General features: G+C 45.6%; 1 long non-coding RNA gene across 1 annotated transcript in view; it reads left to right on the top strand.

Annotated features, from left to right (window-relative positions):
- The window catches only part of LOC141419247 (uncharacterized), a 66,393-nt gene extending 47,408 nt beyond the window's left edge, over positions 1 to 18,985 (top strand). Inside the window, exons 2-5 of the long non-coding RNA XR_012444024.1 lie at positions 9,035 to 9,099; positions 11,501 to 11,776; positions 12,550 to 14,199; positions 14,291 to 18,985. This is a non-coding gene — a long non-coding RNA (uncharacterized lncRNA). The remainder of the gene's footprint in view (positions 1 to 9,034; positions 9,100 to 11,500; positions 11,777 to 12,549; positions 14,200 to 14,290) is intronic.
- Positions 18,986 to 19,206: the final 221 nt, after the last annotated feature.

Genomic DNA, 19,206 nt, shown 5'->3' with positions numbered 1-19,206 from the left:
TGTGGTCTGATATTTAGATCCTTGATCCATTTTGAGTTAATCTTGGTATAGGGTGATATACATGGATCTAGTTTCAGTTTTTTGCAGACTGCTAACCAGTTTTCCCAGCAGTTTTTGTTGAAGAGGCTGCTATTTCTCCATCGTATATTTTTAGCTCCTTTGTCAAAGATAAGTTGCTTATAGTTGTGTGGCTTCATATCTGGATCCTCTATTCTGTTCCACTGGTCTTCATGTCTCTTTTTGTGCCAGTACCATGCTGTTTTTATTATTATTGCTTTGTAATATAGTTTGAAGTCAGGTATTGTGATACCTCCTGCATTGTTCTTTTGACTGAGTATTGCCTTGGCTATTCGTGGCCTCTTGTGTTTCCATATAAATTTAACAGTAGATTTTTCAATCTCTTTAATGAATGTCATTGGAATTTTGATGGGAATTGCATTAAACATGTAGATTACTTTTGGGAGTATAGACATTTTTACTATGTTGATTCTACCAATCCATGAGCATGGGAGATCTCTCCACTTTCTATAGTCTTCCTCAATCTCTTTCTTCAGAAGTGTATAGTTTTCCTTGTAGAGGTCTTTCACATCTTTTGTTAGGTTTACACCTAGGTATTTGATTTTTTTTGAGGCTATTGTAAATGGAATTGTTTTCATACATTCTTTTTCCGTTTGCTCATTGTTAGTGTATAGAAATGCTAATGATTTTTCTATGTTGATTTTATATCCTGCTACCTTGCTATAGCTATTGATGATGTCTAGAAGCTTCTGAGTAGAGTTTTTTGGGTCTTTAAGGTATAGGATCATGTCGTCTGCAAATAGGGATATTTTGACAGTTTCTTTACCTATTTGTATTCCTTTTATTCCTTCTTCTTGCCTAATTGCTCTGGCTAGGAATTCCAGTACTATGTTGAATAGGAGTGGAGATAGTGGGCATCCTTGTCTGGTTCCTGATTTTAGAGGGAATGGTTTTAATTTTTCTCCGTTAAGTATAATGCTGGCTGTAGGTTTGTCATATATAGCTTTTATAATGTTGAGGAACTTTCTTTCTATTCCTAGTTTTCTTAGAGCTTTTATCATGAAATGATGTTGGATCTTATCAAAGGCTTTTTCTGCATCTATTGAGATGATCAAGTGGTTTTTGTCTTTGCTTCTGTTAATGTGGTTTATTACGTTTATTGATTTTCATATGTTGAACCACCCCTGCATCCCTGGGATGAAGCCTACCTGGTCGTGGTGAATAATCTTTTTGATGTGTTGCTGAATTCAATTTGCCATTATTTTGTTGAGGATTTTTGCATCAATGTTCATTAAGGAGATTGGCCTATAGTTCTCCTTTTTGGAGGTGTCTTTGCCTGGTTTTGGGATAAGTGTAATACTGGCTTCATAAAATGTGTTTGGCAGTTTTCCTTCCCTTTCTATTTCATGGAACAGTTTAAGGAGGGTTGGTATCAGTTCTTCTTTAAAGGTCTGATAGAATTCAGCAGAGAATCCATCAGGTCCTGGACTTTTCTTTTTGGGGAGACTCTTGATTGCTGCTTCAATTTCATTTTGTGTTATAGGTCTATTCAGGTGATTGATTTCCTCTTGGTTCAGTTTTGGATGATCATATGTATCTAGAAATCTGTCCATTTCTTTTAGATTTTCAAATTTATTTGAATATAGGTTCTCAAAGTAGTCTCTGATGATTTCCTGGACTTCCATGGTGTTTGTTGTTATCTCCCCTTTTGCATTCCTGATTCTACTAATTTGGGTTTTTTCTCTCCTCATTTTAGTCAGGTTTGCCAGGGGTCTATCGATCTTGTTTATTTTTTCAAAGAACCAACTTTTTGTTTCATTAATTCTTTGTATGGTTTTTTTGGTTTCTATTTCGTTGATTTCAGCTCTTATTTTTATTATTTCTCTCCTTCTATTTGTTTTGGGATTTGCTTGTTCTTGTTTTTCTAGGAGTTTGAGATGTATCATTAGGTCATTGATTTGGGATCTTTCAATCTTTTTAATATATGCACTCATGGCTATAAACTTTCCTCTCAAGACTGCCTTAGCTGTGTCCCATAGGTTCTGGTAGGTTGTGTTTTCATTTTCATTGACTTCTAGGAACTTTTTAATTTCCTCTTTTATTGCATCGATGATCCATTCTTCATTAAGTAATGAGTTATTTAGTTTCCAGCTGTTTGCATGTTTTTTGTCTTTACTTTTGTTGTTGAGTTCTACTTTTACTGCATTGTGGTCAGATAGTATGCATGGTATTATTTCTATTTTCTTATATTTGCTGAGGCTTGCTTTGTGCCCTAGGATATGATCTATTTTGGAGAAGGTTCCATGGGCTGCTGAGAAGAATGTATATTGTGTAGAGGTTGGATGAAATGTTCTGTAGACATCTACTAGGTCCACTTGATCTATTGCATATTTTAGATCTTGGATTTCTTTATTGAGTTTTTGTTTGGATGACCTATCTATTGATGATAATGGAGTGTTAAAGTCTCCCACAACCACTGTGTTGGCGTTTATATATGCTTTTAGGTCTTTCAGGGTATGTTTGATGAAATTGGGTGCGTTGACATTGGGTGCGTACAGATTGATGATTATTATTTCCTTTTGGTCTATTTCCCCTTTTATTAGTATGGAATGTCCTTCTTTATCTCGTTTGATCAATGTAGCAAAACTAGGATTTCTTAGTAAATATTTTAACCTTAAAACCTGACCCCATTGTTCTCACTTTAGAGACAAAGTCTGAGGCTGGTTGAGTGGGGCATGCCCCCCACTCACCAGCCAAATGCCCATAGTATGGGAAAGGTTATGGTGGAGGATGAGCAAAGAGGAACCAGCGCTATTGTTAGCATGCCTCCTCTGCCTGGGCCGGGGGTCAGAAAGGGAGAAGAGAGAAGGGAGAAGGGGGGTGGGGGGGGCAGTAAGGGCACTTACTGGTTTTACTTTATGGTTTTAAAGTGGCTTGCCCTGGAAGGAAACTGTGGGATGCAGGAAGCTCTGCATGAGTGTTCTCTGAGAAACCAAAGCCATGGGGCTAGCATGCATTGGACAGACAGACACTGTGCAGAGTCCTGGGGGCTCACCATTTCCCCTGACTGGCTTTGCCACAAAACATTAACAGTGCTGGTGCAGTCTGTCATCAGAAGACTTCCAAATTCTTTGTGTCCCACTGGGAGGAATCCTTGGCAGGACCCGTGGGTGTAAAGGGAATTTATTAAAAGTTAGGAAAAGAAAATACAAAGGGGAGCAGTGGGGCCAGATGGAGTCCAAAGGCCGAGAGTGCATGCTTCTGCTCTTCAGGTGCTTTTAAAACCTAGAGGAGAACAAGGAGATTCTCATCCAATAATCAGGGAGTAGGGAGGAGCATGGTGGTTCCTGACCAGGTGAGGGTGGTTCCTGAGCCAAAGCGTGGTTAATTGAAGGCGTAATATTTTTCTATGAGTCCCGATCTTTCCCTAATTTAGCCTGCCTCATTTTGTCCTGAAAATCCTGCCCACAGCAACCTCCTGTGCTAGGGAAGCTTGGCCCTGACAAAGTAGGGAATGTGAAACAGCAGACAGGCTCCATTACTGTGGCCAACTGTGGAAGGAACAAACTGAGCTCGAGAAGAAAGATAATGAGTGTTTTAGTCAGTTTTCAGTTGCTATAACACAATATGGGAGACTGGGTGATTTATAAAGAATAGAGGTATATTTTGGTTCATGGTTCTACAGGCTGGGAAGTCTAAGAACATGGTGCCAGCATCTGCTTGGCTTCTAGTGAGGACCTTGTGTTGCTTCAACTCATGGCAGAAAAGCAGAAGAACAAGCCAGGAGATTTAAAAGAGACAAAACACAAGGGGTGGCCTCAGTTGGGAACACCCTGCTGTTGTGATAAGGAATCCAGTCCTGCAAGAACTGCATTAATCCCCCTTAATGACCTAATCACCTCTTAAAGCCCCATCTTTCAATGCTGTCCCATGGCAGTCAAGTTTCAGCATGAGTTTTGGAGGGGACACACCACATTCAGACCACAGTCCTGAGGCTGAGAACCATCCTGGAGCTGGCTGCAGGCACTCCACTCTTCTAGGTACAGGGAAGGAAGCTCTTCCCACTCTTGGGGTGGCTGGCTCCTGCTAGCCACTTCCTGCCCTTGGGCTGTAACATAAACTGGGAGACTGGATTTGGTGCCTTTCTGTCTTCTCAGCCAGATCTCAGATGAGCAGGGCCTCACAGGAGTGATCATTGCCTCATTAGATAACTGGGTGTCTTCCCAGCTCTCCCCTCCCCCATCCTCCCTGAGGTGGTATGGGTGTAGGTGGACACTTGTCACTTGACTCTGATCTCCCAGTGGGACGGGAACTGAAATCAGTAGCGTTGCAGCTGGTTTCTGGCTACTCATTGGCCTCCACTCATCTCCATTTTGGATGGCACCAGCAATATCATTCACTCAATGAGTGACATCACTTAGTGATATATTCTGTAAAATTTTTTGAGAGAGAGAGAGAGAGAAAAGTTCTCACTATGTAGCTGAGCCTGGCCTCAAACTCATGATGTTCTACTTTAGCCTCCCAAGTGCCAGGATTACAGGCATACATCACAGTGCCCGGCTCTTCTGTGGAGTTTTAATCTGAAAATGTGCCCTCACAATTGAGCAGAGACAAATGACAAGGTTTTCCTATAGTGATGCTGTGACAAAATCTGGGAAATGCTCAATGCCCACCAATCAGGGACAATTTCACAAAGTCTCATCTGTTCACACAGTGACACGTGTCTGCTCCAAAAAGCAGGACTCCACAGATCCAGACATTTTAATATGTACATAGCATGCTCCCATGGGCATGAGAACACCCCATAAACATTCTCACACATACCTGGGCATCTGGAAGGACGCACAGCACACCATACCCTGTGGCTGCCTTGGGTGTGTGTGTACAGACATCAATTCCTTGCACTGCTATGTTTTCTTTAACTAAATCATGAATCAGTCCACTCGATGCTGGCTTTCTGTGTCCTTCTATTATATGTGTTTCAAATCCATTCACAACTTTATAAAAACATGTCTTTGGGAAAAAGTGAGCCTGGAAGGGAAGTGAGAATTATGATCTCTGATTTTTCTTAAGAGCGTCCATTTCACCAACTCATTTTTACAAGATGCCTGGGAATTTCCTGTTTATTTACTGTTGGGTTCCAGGCAAACCAAGACTCCAGCAGCTCATGGCCGCCCGACCAGCAGCAGCCTTGGCTGGAGAAACTGCCTGGCCTGGAGCTGACAGTGTGACTCAACTGGAAACCACTCTCCACCCCCTGCCCCGGCCCCTGCCCGTTGCAGCTGCGCCCCAAGACTGAAGGTTAGAGACAGGAACCACCAGGACCTGTGCCTGTAACCATAAGTCACAGGGGACGGTTTCCTTCTGCTCCACGGCTCTGAGGCGGGGATTCCAAGGGCAATGTGTGGGAATCTGCCCTGGGCCCAGCACAAACGTGTGTGCACTCAGAAACCACTGACCAGCATAGACACACACAAAGACAGAGAAAGACATGGGGACACATAGACATAGACACAGGCACACACACACACAGAAACACAGGCACACAAACACACAGATATACAAAGACATGTGTAGACAGGCACACACATATAGGCACACAGGGACACACAGGCACAGAGGCACATAGACACACCACACCGAGACACACAGGCACAACGAGACAGATATGGACAGACAGGCATACATACAGCATGTAGAGACACACAGACAGACAGACACACTTACAGACACACAAGCACACAGAGACACACATAGATAGACATGTACACAGACTCACACCAGACAGACATATTCACACACACATACAGACACAGAGATAGATATACAGACATTCACACCTGCACCCACACACAGACACCCCTCCACCCTCTACACACAGAGACCCACAGACACACAGATGCACCTTCCCACACAGATGCAGAGATGCTGAGAGACACAGACACACAGAGACAAACACACAAGGCAAGTGCACACACACGCAGACACACACACACACACACACACACACACACACACACACACACACACACTGCTGAGTTCTGTGAAGGCTTCCTAGACATGTGGTCTCTTTCCCAAGAGCCAGTTTGGGAGCCAGGCTCTCTGCCACCTTGCCTGAGCCCAGATCATGCAGCATTCTCCAGGGAGGGCTGAGGGCCGTGGGCTGTGGGCTGTGTCAGCTCCAAACCCCATTACCATTCCTGGGCAGGTGTGAAGGTCAGCTCCTTCCTTGTCTTGTGATGGCTGTCAGGGGAAGCATCTCCAAAGAACCCTTCTCAGGCACTGCTGTGGGACCTCAGGACCCCCTGAAAGGCAAGTTTCACCTTGACCAGTCTGCCCAGTCTTCCTACTGGGGTGACCATGCCTCACGGTCAGAGGGGAGCAGGTGCAGTGCTCCAAAGCTGTGCGGTGCAGGGGGCCCTGAGAAGTGGATGGCTCATCAGACCTCAGTGCCACTGCAAATGCACTGTGGCCTAACCTGTCACAGTCCTACTTGCTGCTCCCGCTACCCCCAGCCCTGAAAACCCCCCTCCCCAGCAGGCCCTCAGGGCAGTTCCAGGTACGGATGGAGGGGGATGGTGTTCTGTGTGGTCTTTCCTGCATCCAGATCTGCTTGTCCACTTGGGAGGAGTCCCCTGCTCAGGAGGGTCAGATTTGAGGACACTGGGTCATAAATTCTGATGATGGAGTTTCTAAAATGGTTTAATGTCCACCTAGTGGGGAGGGCCCACTTTTATGCCCAGATAGTTGGTGAGGACACATGTTCCTCAGAACGTATCAGAGGCCAGGGTGAATTTGAATTTCAGATAAGCAATGCAAAACAGTTTTATATCCCAAGTATATCTCAACTATTGCATGGGACATACTTATACTAAAAGTTCGATTCACTATCAGAAATGCAAATTTAGCTGAGCATCCTGCATTTCTGTGACTCTTGTTTGCGGAGCCTGGCACTTCTCTTCTATAAGCAGCTGACCTTGGACCCTGGGCCACCTCCAATCTGGCATGGACACCCAGCGGCCTGCTTCCACCAGGATGGTAGCCTTGTGAGGAAACAGCTCCTAGGGTGCTCTCTCTTCAGTTTCAGGTTTTGCCTCAAGGGCATGATGCATCCTCAGTAGCAGTGTTTTTCTTGCTTTCCTGTTCCCTCCTTTCCTGGCACCCAGGGCTTTGCCTCCACCAAGCTCTTGAAACATGTCTGGTCCATGTGCTATTCTGTCCCCAGCCTGGTCTCCCTCACCATATTGTGACCTGCTGAGCATAGGCCCTGCCTCCATCTCCCTCCCCTCCCTATGTGCCTTCCATCAACAAGTGTTCAGTTCCAGCCCCAGCAGAAGTTGGAGATGAATAGAATAGCAACGCAAGAAGTAACTGTGAGCATTAACCAGTCAGCCAACTTGGGAGGGGGCAAAGGATGCCACAAAAATATTCAAATGAGCTCTCACCCTGAAACCATGGAAACCACTTTTAAAGCAATTTTCTCCCAGGGGAGGAAAGTCTTCATTGTATGTTCTGCATCTCTCTTGGGGAGGCATGTTCCTCCAGGTGGCAGTGCAGGGACACCTAGAAAAGGAATTTTTAAAAATCTAGCACAAAAAAGCAAAACAGAACAACAGTAACAAAAAAATCCAACGAACTGATGGAGTTGATTATTTTTAAAGAAATTGTTTATGGAGTTGTGTTGGGTACCATTACTCACTTGTGTTTTTCATCCAGGAAATGTATGGATCAGGTGTTTCTCTCCAACTGCTTGCTTGTAGCAAAGAGAAATGACCCTTAAGATAGTAAGGAAATAGAAAGCTGATGTTTTCTTAGACTGAGTCTTGGAGTGCTTTTAACTGATTTTTTTGTTTTCTAAATATTTTAAACTAGCAAAGAAAGAAGGTTTGGTTGTGGTTGAAATGATAGAGTGCTTCCCTAGCAATCTCAAGGACCTGAATTCAAACTCCAGCACTGAGAAAAGAAAGAAAGAGAAAGAGAGAGAGAGAGAGAGAGAGAGAGAGAGAGAGAGAGAGAGAGAGAGAGAGAGAGAAGGAAAGAAAGAAAGAAAGAAGTCAGGGGAGGTGTGACACACCTCTCCTGAAGTGACTGAGTTGGGTGTTAACTTCACCTTTGGATCTGGTACTCATTTTAATTCTTTTGCTACTAGGTTTGTATTTCTACAGTAGTAAATGTATTAATTCTGCCCTTTACTCATACATAACCCAATTTTAGACCAAGTGTGAGTTTTGCATTTCCCTCCTGGGTAGAGGAGGAAAAAAATAACCACTTGCTTAAAAGGAGCACAGATGAGCAGGCTGTGTTGAGGTCAAGGTCAGCCTTGTGCTGCCCATCGTGGTCAGGGCCCCCACACTGAGTCTGCTCTTTTGCAGTATCTATGAGCAATCCTTAGACTCTCCCCTGTCCTCAGATATCAGGAGCACCAGAAAATCCCCAGGATATTCAGTGCTTGGGGGGAAGAGGAACTCAGCCTCCCACTGAGTTACTTCTTTCAAATCTAATATCTTGACCAGCAATTGGTTCTGTAGTTCTAGACTTTGCTGCAGTCTATAACCCGGAATGCATAACCCACTCTTGTGTACCCAACAATAGTGAATCGTAAAGTTTTGATTAACACTTGTTTGTCACTACTGTAGAAATACAAACCTAGTAGCCAAAAGAATTAAAATGAGTACCAGATCCAAAGGCGAAGTTAACACCCAACTCAGTCACTTCAGGAGAGGTGTGTCACACCTCCCCTGACTTCTTTCTTTCTTTCTTTCCTTCTCTCTCTCTCTCTCTCTCTCTCTTTCTTTCTCTTTCTTTCTTTTCTCAGTGCTGGAGTTTGAATTCAGGTCCTTGAGATTGCTAGGGAAGCACTCTATCATTTCAACCACAACCAAACCTTCTTTCTTTGCTAGTTTAAAATATTTAGAAAACAAAAAAATCAGTTAAAAGCACTCCAAGACTCAGTCTAAGAAAACATCAGCTTTCTATTTCCTTACTATCTTAAGGGTCATTTTTTTTTTCAATGCAGCTTCCCAGATCCTAAGCAAGAACGGAGCTAAATGACCTGGGAAAGATGCCTTCTTTCACTAGCAGGTGAGCTAACCATCACCCGTCCAAACCACCAGAGAGCAGGTGCCCAGCCCAGGTGTGCTCCGGTTGAGTTTGTGTTGGTTCCATCCAAAAGCTCTGGCCCCCCTCTAGATTTGACATCCACTCAGTAACAATTCTGGTGGTCCCATCTTATCAATGTCACAGAACAGACCTGATGACTGGGCTGGTGTCACACCCATCACTGTAGACAGAGGTCCCAGGTGGAGGAAGGGGAAAGAGTGGAACTCAAGTGGAACCTGTAACTCCATGGCCTGGTTGCTCAGCTTCATCCACTGTTTCTTGGTCTCTACAAAGCCTGCTGTATGTCACCGGAAGCCCAACTCCATGATTTCTCCTTCTGCCTGAATCCAAAACCCTCGGGAACTGTGATCTTGATGAGTGTGCATCCCGAGGGAGTCTGGTGCTTCCCCAGTTCTGTTAAATCCCATGGTTCCTGGCACAGTTTCCTCTGTCCTTCATGTACATCATCACTGCCCCATCCTCTCCAAAGGTGTCTGAACTGCTCCATTTTGGAGCCTGAATCCACTGCCCACCTGTACTTGCTTGGCAAACACCTTTCTCTGTGGAGGTCTTTTCTTCCAAGGTACCATCAAGTAGGGTTTTAGCTCTCAGGTCACTGAGCAGGGGACAAATATGTTCCCAAACATGGGAGTTTGCACAGTAGTAGATCTTTGGACTGATGAGCGACATTTAAATGTCCTGATTGCTCATAACGTCTGGGGAGGCCAGCAGCCAGGAGATGACCTCATCATCTTCTCTTTCCAGGCCCCCTCTGTCTATCTTGCCTTCTGCGTAATGGCTCAGTGAAGTGTTGCCAGAGGAGCAGAGGACACATGGCTCGTGTCCTCCTGATCTCCTTCCTGCAATACGCTCTTATTTCAGGGGTGGGATGGTGCTGTTGAGACCTGGAAGTTCAAGAATGCAGACCACGAGGTCACTGTGCCTGGAGGTGTAGCTCCATGCATGGGAGGGTGTTTGCATGGCATATGTGAGGCCCTGGGTTCCATTCCTAACACCACATACACAAAAAACGCAGAGCACAGACTTGGGGCCTGATGAGTGTGGGGGCTCAGGACAGAGGGACTCAGGAAGAATGGCCTCAAGACTCTGCCAGGACAGAGGGAGCCAGTAGGAGAGCAGTCCCTATAGTTCAGTCTTTAAAAGTCTTCAGAAAAGAGGAAACACTAGTGAAGAGGTCAAAACCTTTATCCAGTTGGCAGAAGGATGAGGGCTGCAGGAAACTAACCCTGCCTTCCTTGGCTGCCTCTGAACCTCCTGGCCAGGTGAGAACACTTCCACACCCTGAGTGGGCTGGTGAGGGCAGGCTGAAGCCACTGTCCTGGCTCACCTGGGTACACAGAGGAGCACTTCTTTTGCTCCTTGTATGACTGGCTGGGGCTTCATGGCACTGAGACAAATCAGACAAAGATCCTAACATCCGGGGACCAATCACTTAAGCAGGGAGATGAGACACACGTGGGGCTGACCAGGACACAGAGCCAGATGCGAGTTCAGCCTCTACAAAGAAGGGAGCAGGGGAGAGGCCCGTGTTGGACAGGCTTCCTGGAAGGTGCACACATGACACAGTTCTGTGCAAACACTACAGGATATGAAGAGGTTTTGTGCTTCTAGGTGTATGTCTAACTGGGGTGTGTAAAACCTCATGTACAAGGGACAGACATCCACTCGGGCTGTTCCAGGGAAATTGTCCCAAGTTAACGGACTATTATTACATAGGCACCAGAAAAAATGGATGTAGCAGTTTTATTATCAAACTGGAAACAACCCAAATGCCCATTACCAGGAAGATGGGTACAGAAATATTAGTGTAGTCATACAATGGAGTACTACTCAATAATCAAAAACATTACAAATGGCTCGTGCCCACAAAGATATGAATGAAACTCAGAAACGTCACCCTGAGTAGATGAACACTGACATGACACAGTACATGTTACGATTCTATTTATGTGACGTTTGAGAACAAACTATAAATCTAAAATGACTTAAATCTGTGCGATTGCTGCTTCTGGGGTGGGAGTGCAGCGGGGCAAGACGGTTTCCTGGAGGTGGTGGGAATGCATCTTGGTGGTGCCCAGCGGATATATCTTTGTCAAAAAATCATCAAGTTTTGTGAAGTCCTGAGTCCAAACGCCAGTTCCACCAATTAAAAAAAAAAGAGTTTCTTAATTTTCAGCTAGACTTAAAAAAAATCAGCAAGTTTTGATATTTGAGCATTTTGCTGTATAGAAAAAATTTCTCAATGAAATTAATTTTATTTAAAAAAGAGTTCAGGTTTTGTGTTAATCATTTTTCTGTTACTATAACAAAATGTCTGAGATCATCAACTTGTAAAGAGAAAAGTTTTATTTTTGGATTATAGTTTTAGAGGCTCCAGTCCATCATCTCAGTTCGTCTCAGTTGGTCCTGTTGTGTTGGCCCTGTGGCAGTGTGTCATGGCAGGAGCGTGTGTACAGCAAAACCTTCTAACGCATGTCCAGGAAGCAAAAAGAAACGAGAAGGAGAAAGAGGTCAAGGTCCCACAATTCTCTTCAAGGAAACAACCTCCAATGACCCAAGGACTTCTCTCTAGGCTCTACCTGTTGAAGATTCCAGCAGCTCCCAGTAGTTCCACCTCAAGAACCAAGACTTCAAACAGGTACGTGGGGGGGCGGGAGGAGAGCAGTCTATTTCCAAAGTGCAGCAGGTTTGAAGGCAAAATTCCTTACTTGAGTAGCCTCAATGTAGAGTCACAGAAATTTATCAGATTTCCAAATCTGAGGCTTTTGAAAAGAATGGAGCCCGTTCAATTAAATCTGAGCTGAGCGCCCAGGAGAAAAGAACCAATTGTATTACTCTAGTTGTATATTGAAAGCAACCCCCAAAGCTTCCCCAAGAGCCAAGAGGGCCAGGACCAGGGGTGCCTTGGGACCAAAAGACTTGCTCTGACGAATGTCTCCCCTCTGTAACCAATGGGAGAAAGGGGTACCTTGATAATTCAGGGGTCATTCAGCACTGGCCTTTGAGATGTCACTAAGTTCTGGGGACTTAAAATTACCACTGAGACCCAGAAATCAAAGTAGGGTGTATGGAAGTGTGAAGATAAAAGCATTTTGTTGCAGGTGTGAATTTCCATGGATGGGTGCGTATGGGCTGTCATGGTTGGTTGTTTCCCAGTTTCTGAGTGCACAGCTGGGATAGTTATCCGGGAGCCCCACGTGGGCTCTCCTGCTGTGGACAGAATGGTATTCTGGTAGGAAATAGAAAGTCAAAGCCCTGGAATTTCCCCTCCCTAGCGTGATAGTAAATCGGAGGTAAGAAATCCCAAATCCTAGGGGAATTTGGAGATGAGTGCTGCTCTCAACAACTTGGGAGCTGTAGGGGAGAAGTTTGAATTTTGTCCCCACATCATTGGCCTGTTTGCTCCCACAGAAGACAGATGCATCTTGGAGCAAGACAGTGGGTCACAGTAGACACAACCAACTGATGACTGCCATTGTGCCTGTAGCTCCTGCTGAATCCTCTTTTCTGGAGCCTATGACACAGCCCTGGAAACTGATGGCTGGCACTTGTTCTCTGTGTCACTTTGCAAGGACCTGATGTCGATGCATGTCAAAACTCATCTTCCCACCTTGCCTCAGAGGGGAATGGGTTTCTTGCTTTCTGCCACAGGGCACCATACTGGATCACGCCCTTGATATCATGTGATATGACCTGATGGGCGAGGAAGTAGCAAGGACTTTAGGAGCCTTGGTAAGACACAAAAATGCTACATAAGCCCCATATATACTCAGGGGTGCATCACCTTAGTGAAGCTGCTGGAGTCTTCTGGATTTCAGGACGTTCCAACAAAGTGAAAGGTAAGATGTTATACCTCATAGTGGAGTCTGATTCTTGCTGAGACTTTCTGCATTTTTATAGTAAAAATTTTTATTAGGATATAGTCATTATACAGGGAAGAATTCATAATGACAATTCCAATTAGGCTTATATTGTACATTGGTTAGCTCACCCCCACTGTCTCTCCCTTTCAACCCACTCCCAGCCTTACTTAAAGCAGTTGCCAGAGGTTTCTTTGTTCTGTTTCTTGTAAATATAGGAAGTCCATCTACCCATATACGCTCACCTTAATCTCCTTCATTCCCCTCCCCCTTCCACTGTGCCTATTTTACAGTCTTGCCTTTCATTATTAATATTTAAGTTGATGATCAAAGGGGTGTCTCAATGTATCCCTGCTGTGGGTGTAGTTTACTTTGGTCCATTCAATCCTTTCCTTTACTCTCCCTTACCCTTTTACCTCCCACCCCCGCCCCCCGTTATTCAGCAGCTTTCAATACACATTCTTATGTCCTCCACCTTCACATCTTATGTTACGTGATATCACTGATGCTCTCTCATTCTTTCCTTTCCCTCTCTCCCCAAGTTCCATAGAGCAGTTCCACTGTTACACACATGTTCTACATCTGAGTTTGTATAGGATCATGCTTGTTTTTGTGCATTTGTTTATCTTTTGAATCTATCTTCACATATGAGAGAAAACATGTGGCCTTTGTCCTTCTGAGCCTGGCTTACTTCACTCAACATGATGTCCTCCAATTGCATCTATTTAGACTTTTTGGGTTTTGAAGGCACAGGATGCTATTTGGGCATGTTATCTCAGAATTACCAAGGAGTCTCTCAGGCTAGCAGTCAGGTAGGGACCCCTGTGCCTCAGTACCTAACAGATCTAACAGGGCTCAAATATCCATAGCCAATAGCCATCAGAGATCCCCAAGAGGAGAATCATAGCACAGAAGTCAAGGTTTTGGAACAGAGCTTTCTTCAGCATGTCCCTATTCTTTCTAAGAAACAGCTCCTGGCAAACTTTGAGACCTCTTCAGGGTTGAATAGCTTGCCAGGGACATCAATCAACTCTGCAATCCTGAGCTGCCACTGTGGATCGAGTGCTCTTTGACCTGCCCATCCAAAGGCTGCTGCAAAGCAATTTGCCACCAAGTGGGAACAGCATGTGAGAAGCTGAGCTCAAGAAAGCCCAGAAGGCATGGTCAGTGTGTGAGCAGGTGACTCAGACCCCTGTGACAGGTACTGTCTCCCCTCCTTCCATCTGCATCTACAGCCTCCTGGGAAGTTCCCAGTAACCAGGTGGTAGAGGATGTTTGCCTTCACCTTTCAGATGGTCTCCATGATATGTTGGCACCAGCTGCAAGTGAGCTGTGGAGAACATTGCACTCCCATCTGGATGGGAAGCAGAAGTCATCCCAGTAGGTGTGGTTTGAGGAGAACAAATGGTTATGACTTTTCTAGACTGGAAAAGAGGCGGAAGAATTAGCTGACACCAGTGATTTCCAACAGGGGACCATCCCACCTAGTCCTGCTCCTCTCCCAGGGACATTTGATGTCACATTTTTGACTGCCACAAATAAATAAAAGGTACTACTGGTATCTGGCGAGTAGAGGTCAGTGCTCTTCAGAGAACCATAATCAGCAGGAGCATACACAGACATAGATAAAAAGAGATTTGCAAGGAGGGATTGGCTTACATGAATATATAGGTGGAGAAATACCACGATCTGCCATCTGCGAGCTGAAGGCTATGGTAAGCCAGTTGGTGTAGTTCTCATCCAAACACGAAGGCCTAGAAACCAGGCTGTAGGCAGGAGAAGATGGCTGGCTCAGTTTGAGTAGAGAGAGTGGATTTGCCCTTCCACTGCCTTTCTGTTCTATTTGGGTCCTCAACAAATTGGACAATGCCCACCCACATTGACGAGAACAACCAACATGGACAAGGAAACCCACATTGATGAGGGCAGTTTTTTATTCAGTCTACTGATTTAAACACTGATCTCTTCTGGAAACATTCTCACAGACACACCCTGGAATAATTGTTTAGCCGCTATCTGGGTGCCCCTTAGCCCAGTCAAGTTGATACTTACCATTAACCAGCATCAGCCAGGGATACTGCTAAACATAAACATTTGGTCACAAATGTCAATAGTGCTATGGTTGAGAAGCCTTGACCCATATTAATTTATCGGCAGGGGCAAATAGTTTGGATGGTCAAGAACTTGGAAAGAGTAGGGTTCAAAGACTGGTGACAAGGAGGTATGGTGACAGATGTACATATGGGAATGTACAGGGAAGAGGTATGTGGGTAGCTCTCTTAGAGTGTGCAAAGAGTGGGGAGATACTTGGATGGCTGTGTGTGATCACCAAAACAATGCTGTGTAGAGGAGGCTCTTAAAACTTGGGTGGATCAGATGGCCTTTTTGACCTGATGCTAGCCACCCCATATTGCTGTATGGGCCATGTATACAGAGCTCCTGGCTACAGGGATGGGTATGAGTGAATGCAACACACAGATTGCCAGCCCAGAGACCACTACTGTGGTCACTGTGTGACCCTCTCACAGCTAAGGCTTGCTTGGTGTCTAGCTGATTACACTAGACCCCTTCTAACATGGAGGGTGCTATAGTTTTGATTTATAATTGTTCTCCTAAAGCATGTGTTAATGTCTTGTCCCTAGTTTGGCACTGCTGAGAGGTGGGACCTTGCAGGAAGTTCTAGGTTATTTTAGGTGTGCCCTCAAAGGGGAAACCCGTCTCTTTCTTTTCCTCTTTCAGTTTCCTGCCGCAAGTTCAATGGCTTCGTTCCTCCACACACTCACGCCATGATATGCTACCTCGTCTGCCATAGGTTCAAAGTAATGAGGCCAGCCAGTCATGCACTAACTCCAAAACTGTGAGCTGAACTAAACTTTGCTTCATAAACTGATTATCTCAGGTATGTTACAGGACCAGAAAGGTGACTAATACTCAGATTTGCCTCCCCTGCCCGCCACACTTCTGCCCCACGATTGACTTAAAAAGTACGTTTTTGGCATTCTGGTTTTCTACACAGTGTCACTTCTGATTGTGAATTCCAACTTTACAGCAATATGGAATTTACTTGCTCACTTCCCATTGCCTTGAAGCAGCTGCCTTGACAGAGCTGAGGACCTGCCCAAGGCAGGTTTAGATATGATACCAGCAGGGAGACAACCCCTGAAAAGTGAGAGGTTTCTCTCTTTTTTTTTTTTGCAGACAGGGTCTAATTATGGAGCCCAGACTGGCCTGGAACTCGCGATGCTTTTTCCTCTACCTACCTCCTGAGAGCTGGGATTATAGGTGTGTCACCGCACCCAGTGGGAAGTAGGAATTCTATCTCACAGATGTAGTTTTTGGTATCTTGCGTCCTGTGGCCAGAGCATGTGTTCCAGGAAACAAGAGCTGGACTGGTGATGCGAGTAGCTCTTGTCACCTCTGTGCCTCATAAATGAGAGCCTGTGCTTCCTTGCCCATACCTTAGGCCTGTTCTGGTTTACAGTTCTTAGTTCCCAAGGAAGGAGTCTGTTAACAGGAGACAGAGTGATTTCACCAAATTGGAAGCTGAGACCCGGCCACCTGGGGCTCTGCAGGCCACTGAATCAACAGAAATACAGTCATTATGCCACCAGGGAGCGGGGTGTGACAGAACATTTCATCAAGGAAAACTTGACTTGTCAGCACACAATGGGAAATGAAGGGGACGATGTGTGAAATCAGAGGCTCTTTGGGGCTCCTTTAGTTCTGTTCACGTTCCGAAATAACAGTGAGCAGTAAGTGATGACCTCCAGCGAAGGGCCTTGCGAGGACTTGCACTCTTGAGGAGTGAAAGCTTGGCTGTACACCGGGGGAAGATCCCATCAAGTTCAAAGGAATCGTGAGATGGTCATGGAAAAAGGACGCTGGGAATGTGCACCATGGCCACAGTCAGTTTCTGCTCCAGTTCTACAGGGACAGTGGTGAGAGGCCTATTTTTTTCCTTGCACAGTGTGTGTACAGCTCTGTGACCTCTGCATCTGTGTACTCAGCAACTGCAGGTCAAAAACACTTGGGAAAAACCTGCATCTGTACTGAACATGTTCAGACTTCTCCCTTGTCACTTTTCCCTAGACAATGTGGCATAATGACAATCTACACAGCATTTGCGTTGTATTGGGTATCCCAACTCAGCCAGAGATGATCTCTAGTTTGTGGAAGATATATGTAGATTCTATGCAAATGCTGTGCCAGGTTTTTTGGGCAATACTGGGCTTTGAACCCAGGGCTTCACCCTTGTTAGGCAGGTGCTCAATCACTTGAGCCACCTTGCCAGCCTGTGTGTGTGTGTGTGTGTGTGCTGGGTATTTTTGATAGGGTCTCTCAAACTATTTGCCCAGAATGGCTTTGAACCCCTATCCTCGTGATCTCGGCTTCTTGTGTGGCTGGGATTACAGGTGTGAGTCACTGGTGCCCCATGCCATGCCATTTTATGCAAGGGATACCCTTGGATTTTGGTGCTTGTTGGGGTCCTGGAACCATCCCCTCTCAGATAGCAGGGAACAACTGTACATATACACACACATGTGCACGTCTATGTACATGTGTGCACGTGTGCGTGTGGGTGCACTCACACAGAGGCTGATCTTTCCTCTTGCTTCCACTTCCTGCCAGTGTTGTCCTAGCAACAGTTCTTCCCTGGCCAGCTGCAGCTTGTACCAATTTCATTTTTTCCTCCACAAAGAAGAACCTGCTCCACCATGTGTCCTCAGAGATCTAAGCCCAGTTCTGCAAGGTGTGACCTCTGGGCTTCTTAGGCAATAGCCCCAGTTGAGCCGGACCCCCTTTTCACACGTCTGAGCCCAACTCTGTGGAGCCCCTACCTCTGCTTGTAGCTTTTCTGTGTCTCTGTGTGTGAGCATGTGTGCAGCCAGCTGTGGTTCAAATCCAAGGCCCCTCACATGCCAGGCAAGTGCTCTACCACTGAGGTACAGCCCTAGCCTAGTAGCTTTTACCAACCTGACCTCTTTGCTCTGCCCTAGCCCTGGGAATGAAGCTGCCTCCTGCAGGCTTTGGCTCTATGTGACTGCTATATTTTCTTCTTGTGTTTTTGCTCTTGGTCAGTTCCCCATATTAAATTCTCTCTGTTGAAATAACTGAGGTAACTTTTATCTTCCTAAATGGTACACAGATTCCTTGACAGGGTGGGAAACTTTGAGAGCCTCCCTTTGAGTCCCTCATTTCACAAACTGGAAACTGGGAACAGGGAGGATGGAGATGCCTTTCTCAAGGTTGATTTAGGGGCCAGCCTTTCTGTCTCCCAATCCAGTGCCCCTACCACCAGCCTGCACCGTCTTTTAAGCATCTTTTCAACCTTCAAATGGAGGAAGCAGCCTTTCGCGGTGCAGATCTCTGCAGAAACTAAGAAAAACTAAGAACGGTATGCTTTCTAGTGTTGAAGAACATCAGAAGCAGGGATGAATGGTGACTTCTTGGGCTTATGTGATCCCAGGGAAATGCAGAGACCATCATCCCAGTGGCCACAGGCTAGCTGGCATTCTCTCAGTCGTCTCTGGCTTGTATGAATTCATCCCCCTCACATTCAGAAGATGAAGACTTGTGTGTTAGTTTCCTGGACTGTGGGTTCCCGTGGGGCAGGGGCCTTGCATGTCCCTTGGAACCGCAGGTGCCCTGTAGCTGGGAGTACAGGTCCTTATGTCAGGCAAAGCTAAGCCCAAATCCTGGCTTCACAACTTACCTTGCAAAGCCTTATTTTCCTCATCTATGAGATGGGGGTCTTTGATTTCTCACGCACAGGGTTGCTACTACAAGGATTGGGTTCTACTAGGCAGAGAATGTGCCACACTCCGTGGAGGTCTTTCATGCCTGAGAGAGGCACTGTCATCACTGCCTCCGTCACTGTCCCAGAACTGAGCCCGGTGCACAGCACACGCAGGACATGTAACTCACAGTAGTATTTGATCCTGAGTGCATCACACTGCCTGAGACAGATCCAGGGCCCTGGACCCCATCCACAGCCTTTGGAGAGCTTTTCCTTAGTGTTTCTCCACAGAAAAGCACACTCAAATAAAAATTTGCCAGAAAGGGCTGAGTCTTATCTTCCATGGCCCAGCTATTGTCCTCTTCCTTATGGTCACAGTCACTTGGCCATTACAGATTGGGTTTTCATTTAGGGAGGATGTACCCTGAGCACTATAAAAAGAAGAGAAAACCTTACCCCTCTTAGACAAGT

Source organism: Castor canadensis, chromosome 19 (assembly GCF_047511655.1).
Source record: "Castor canadensis chromosome 19, mCasCan1.hap1v2, whole genome shotgun sequence".
Taxonomy (NCBI): Eukaryota; Metazoa; Chordata; class Mammalia; order Rodentia; family Castoridae; genus Castor; species Castor canadensis.
The sequence above is the reverse complement of the archived record's forward strand: the minus strand, read 5'-3'. Positions and strand labels throughout refer to the sequence as shown.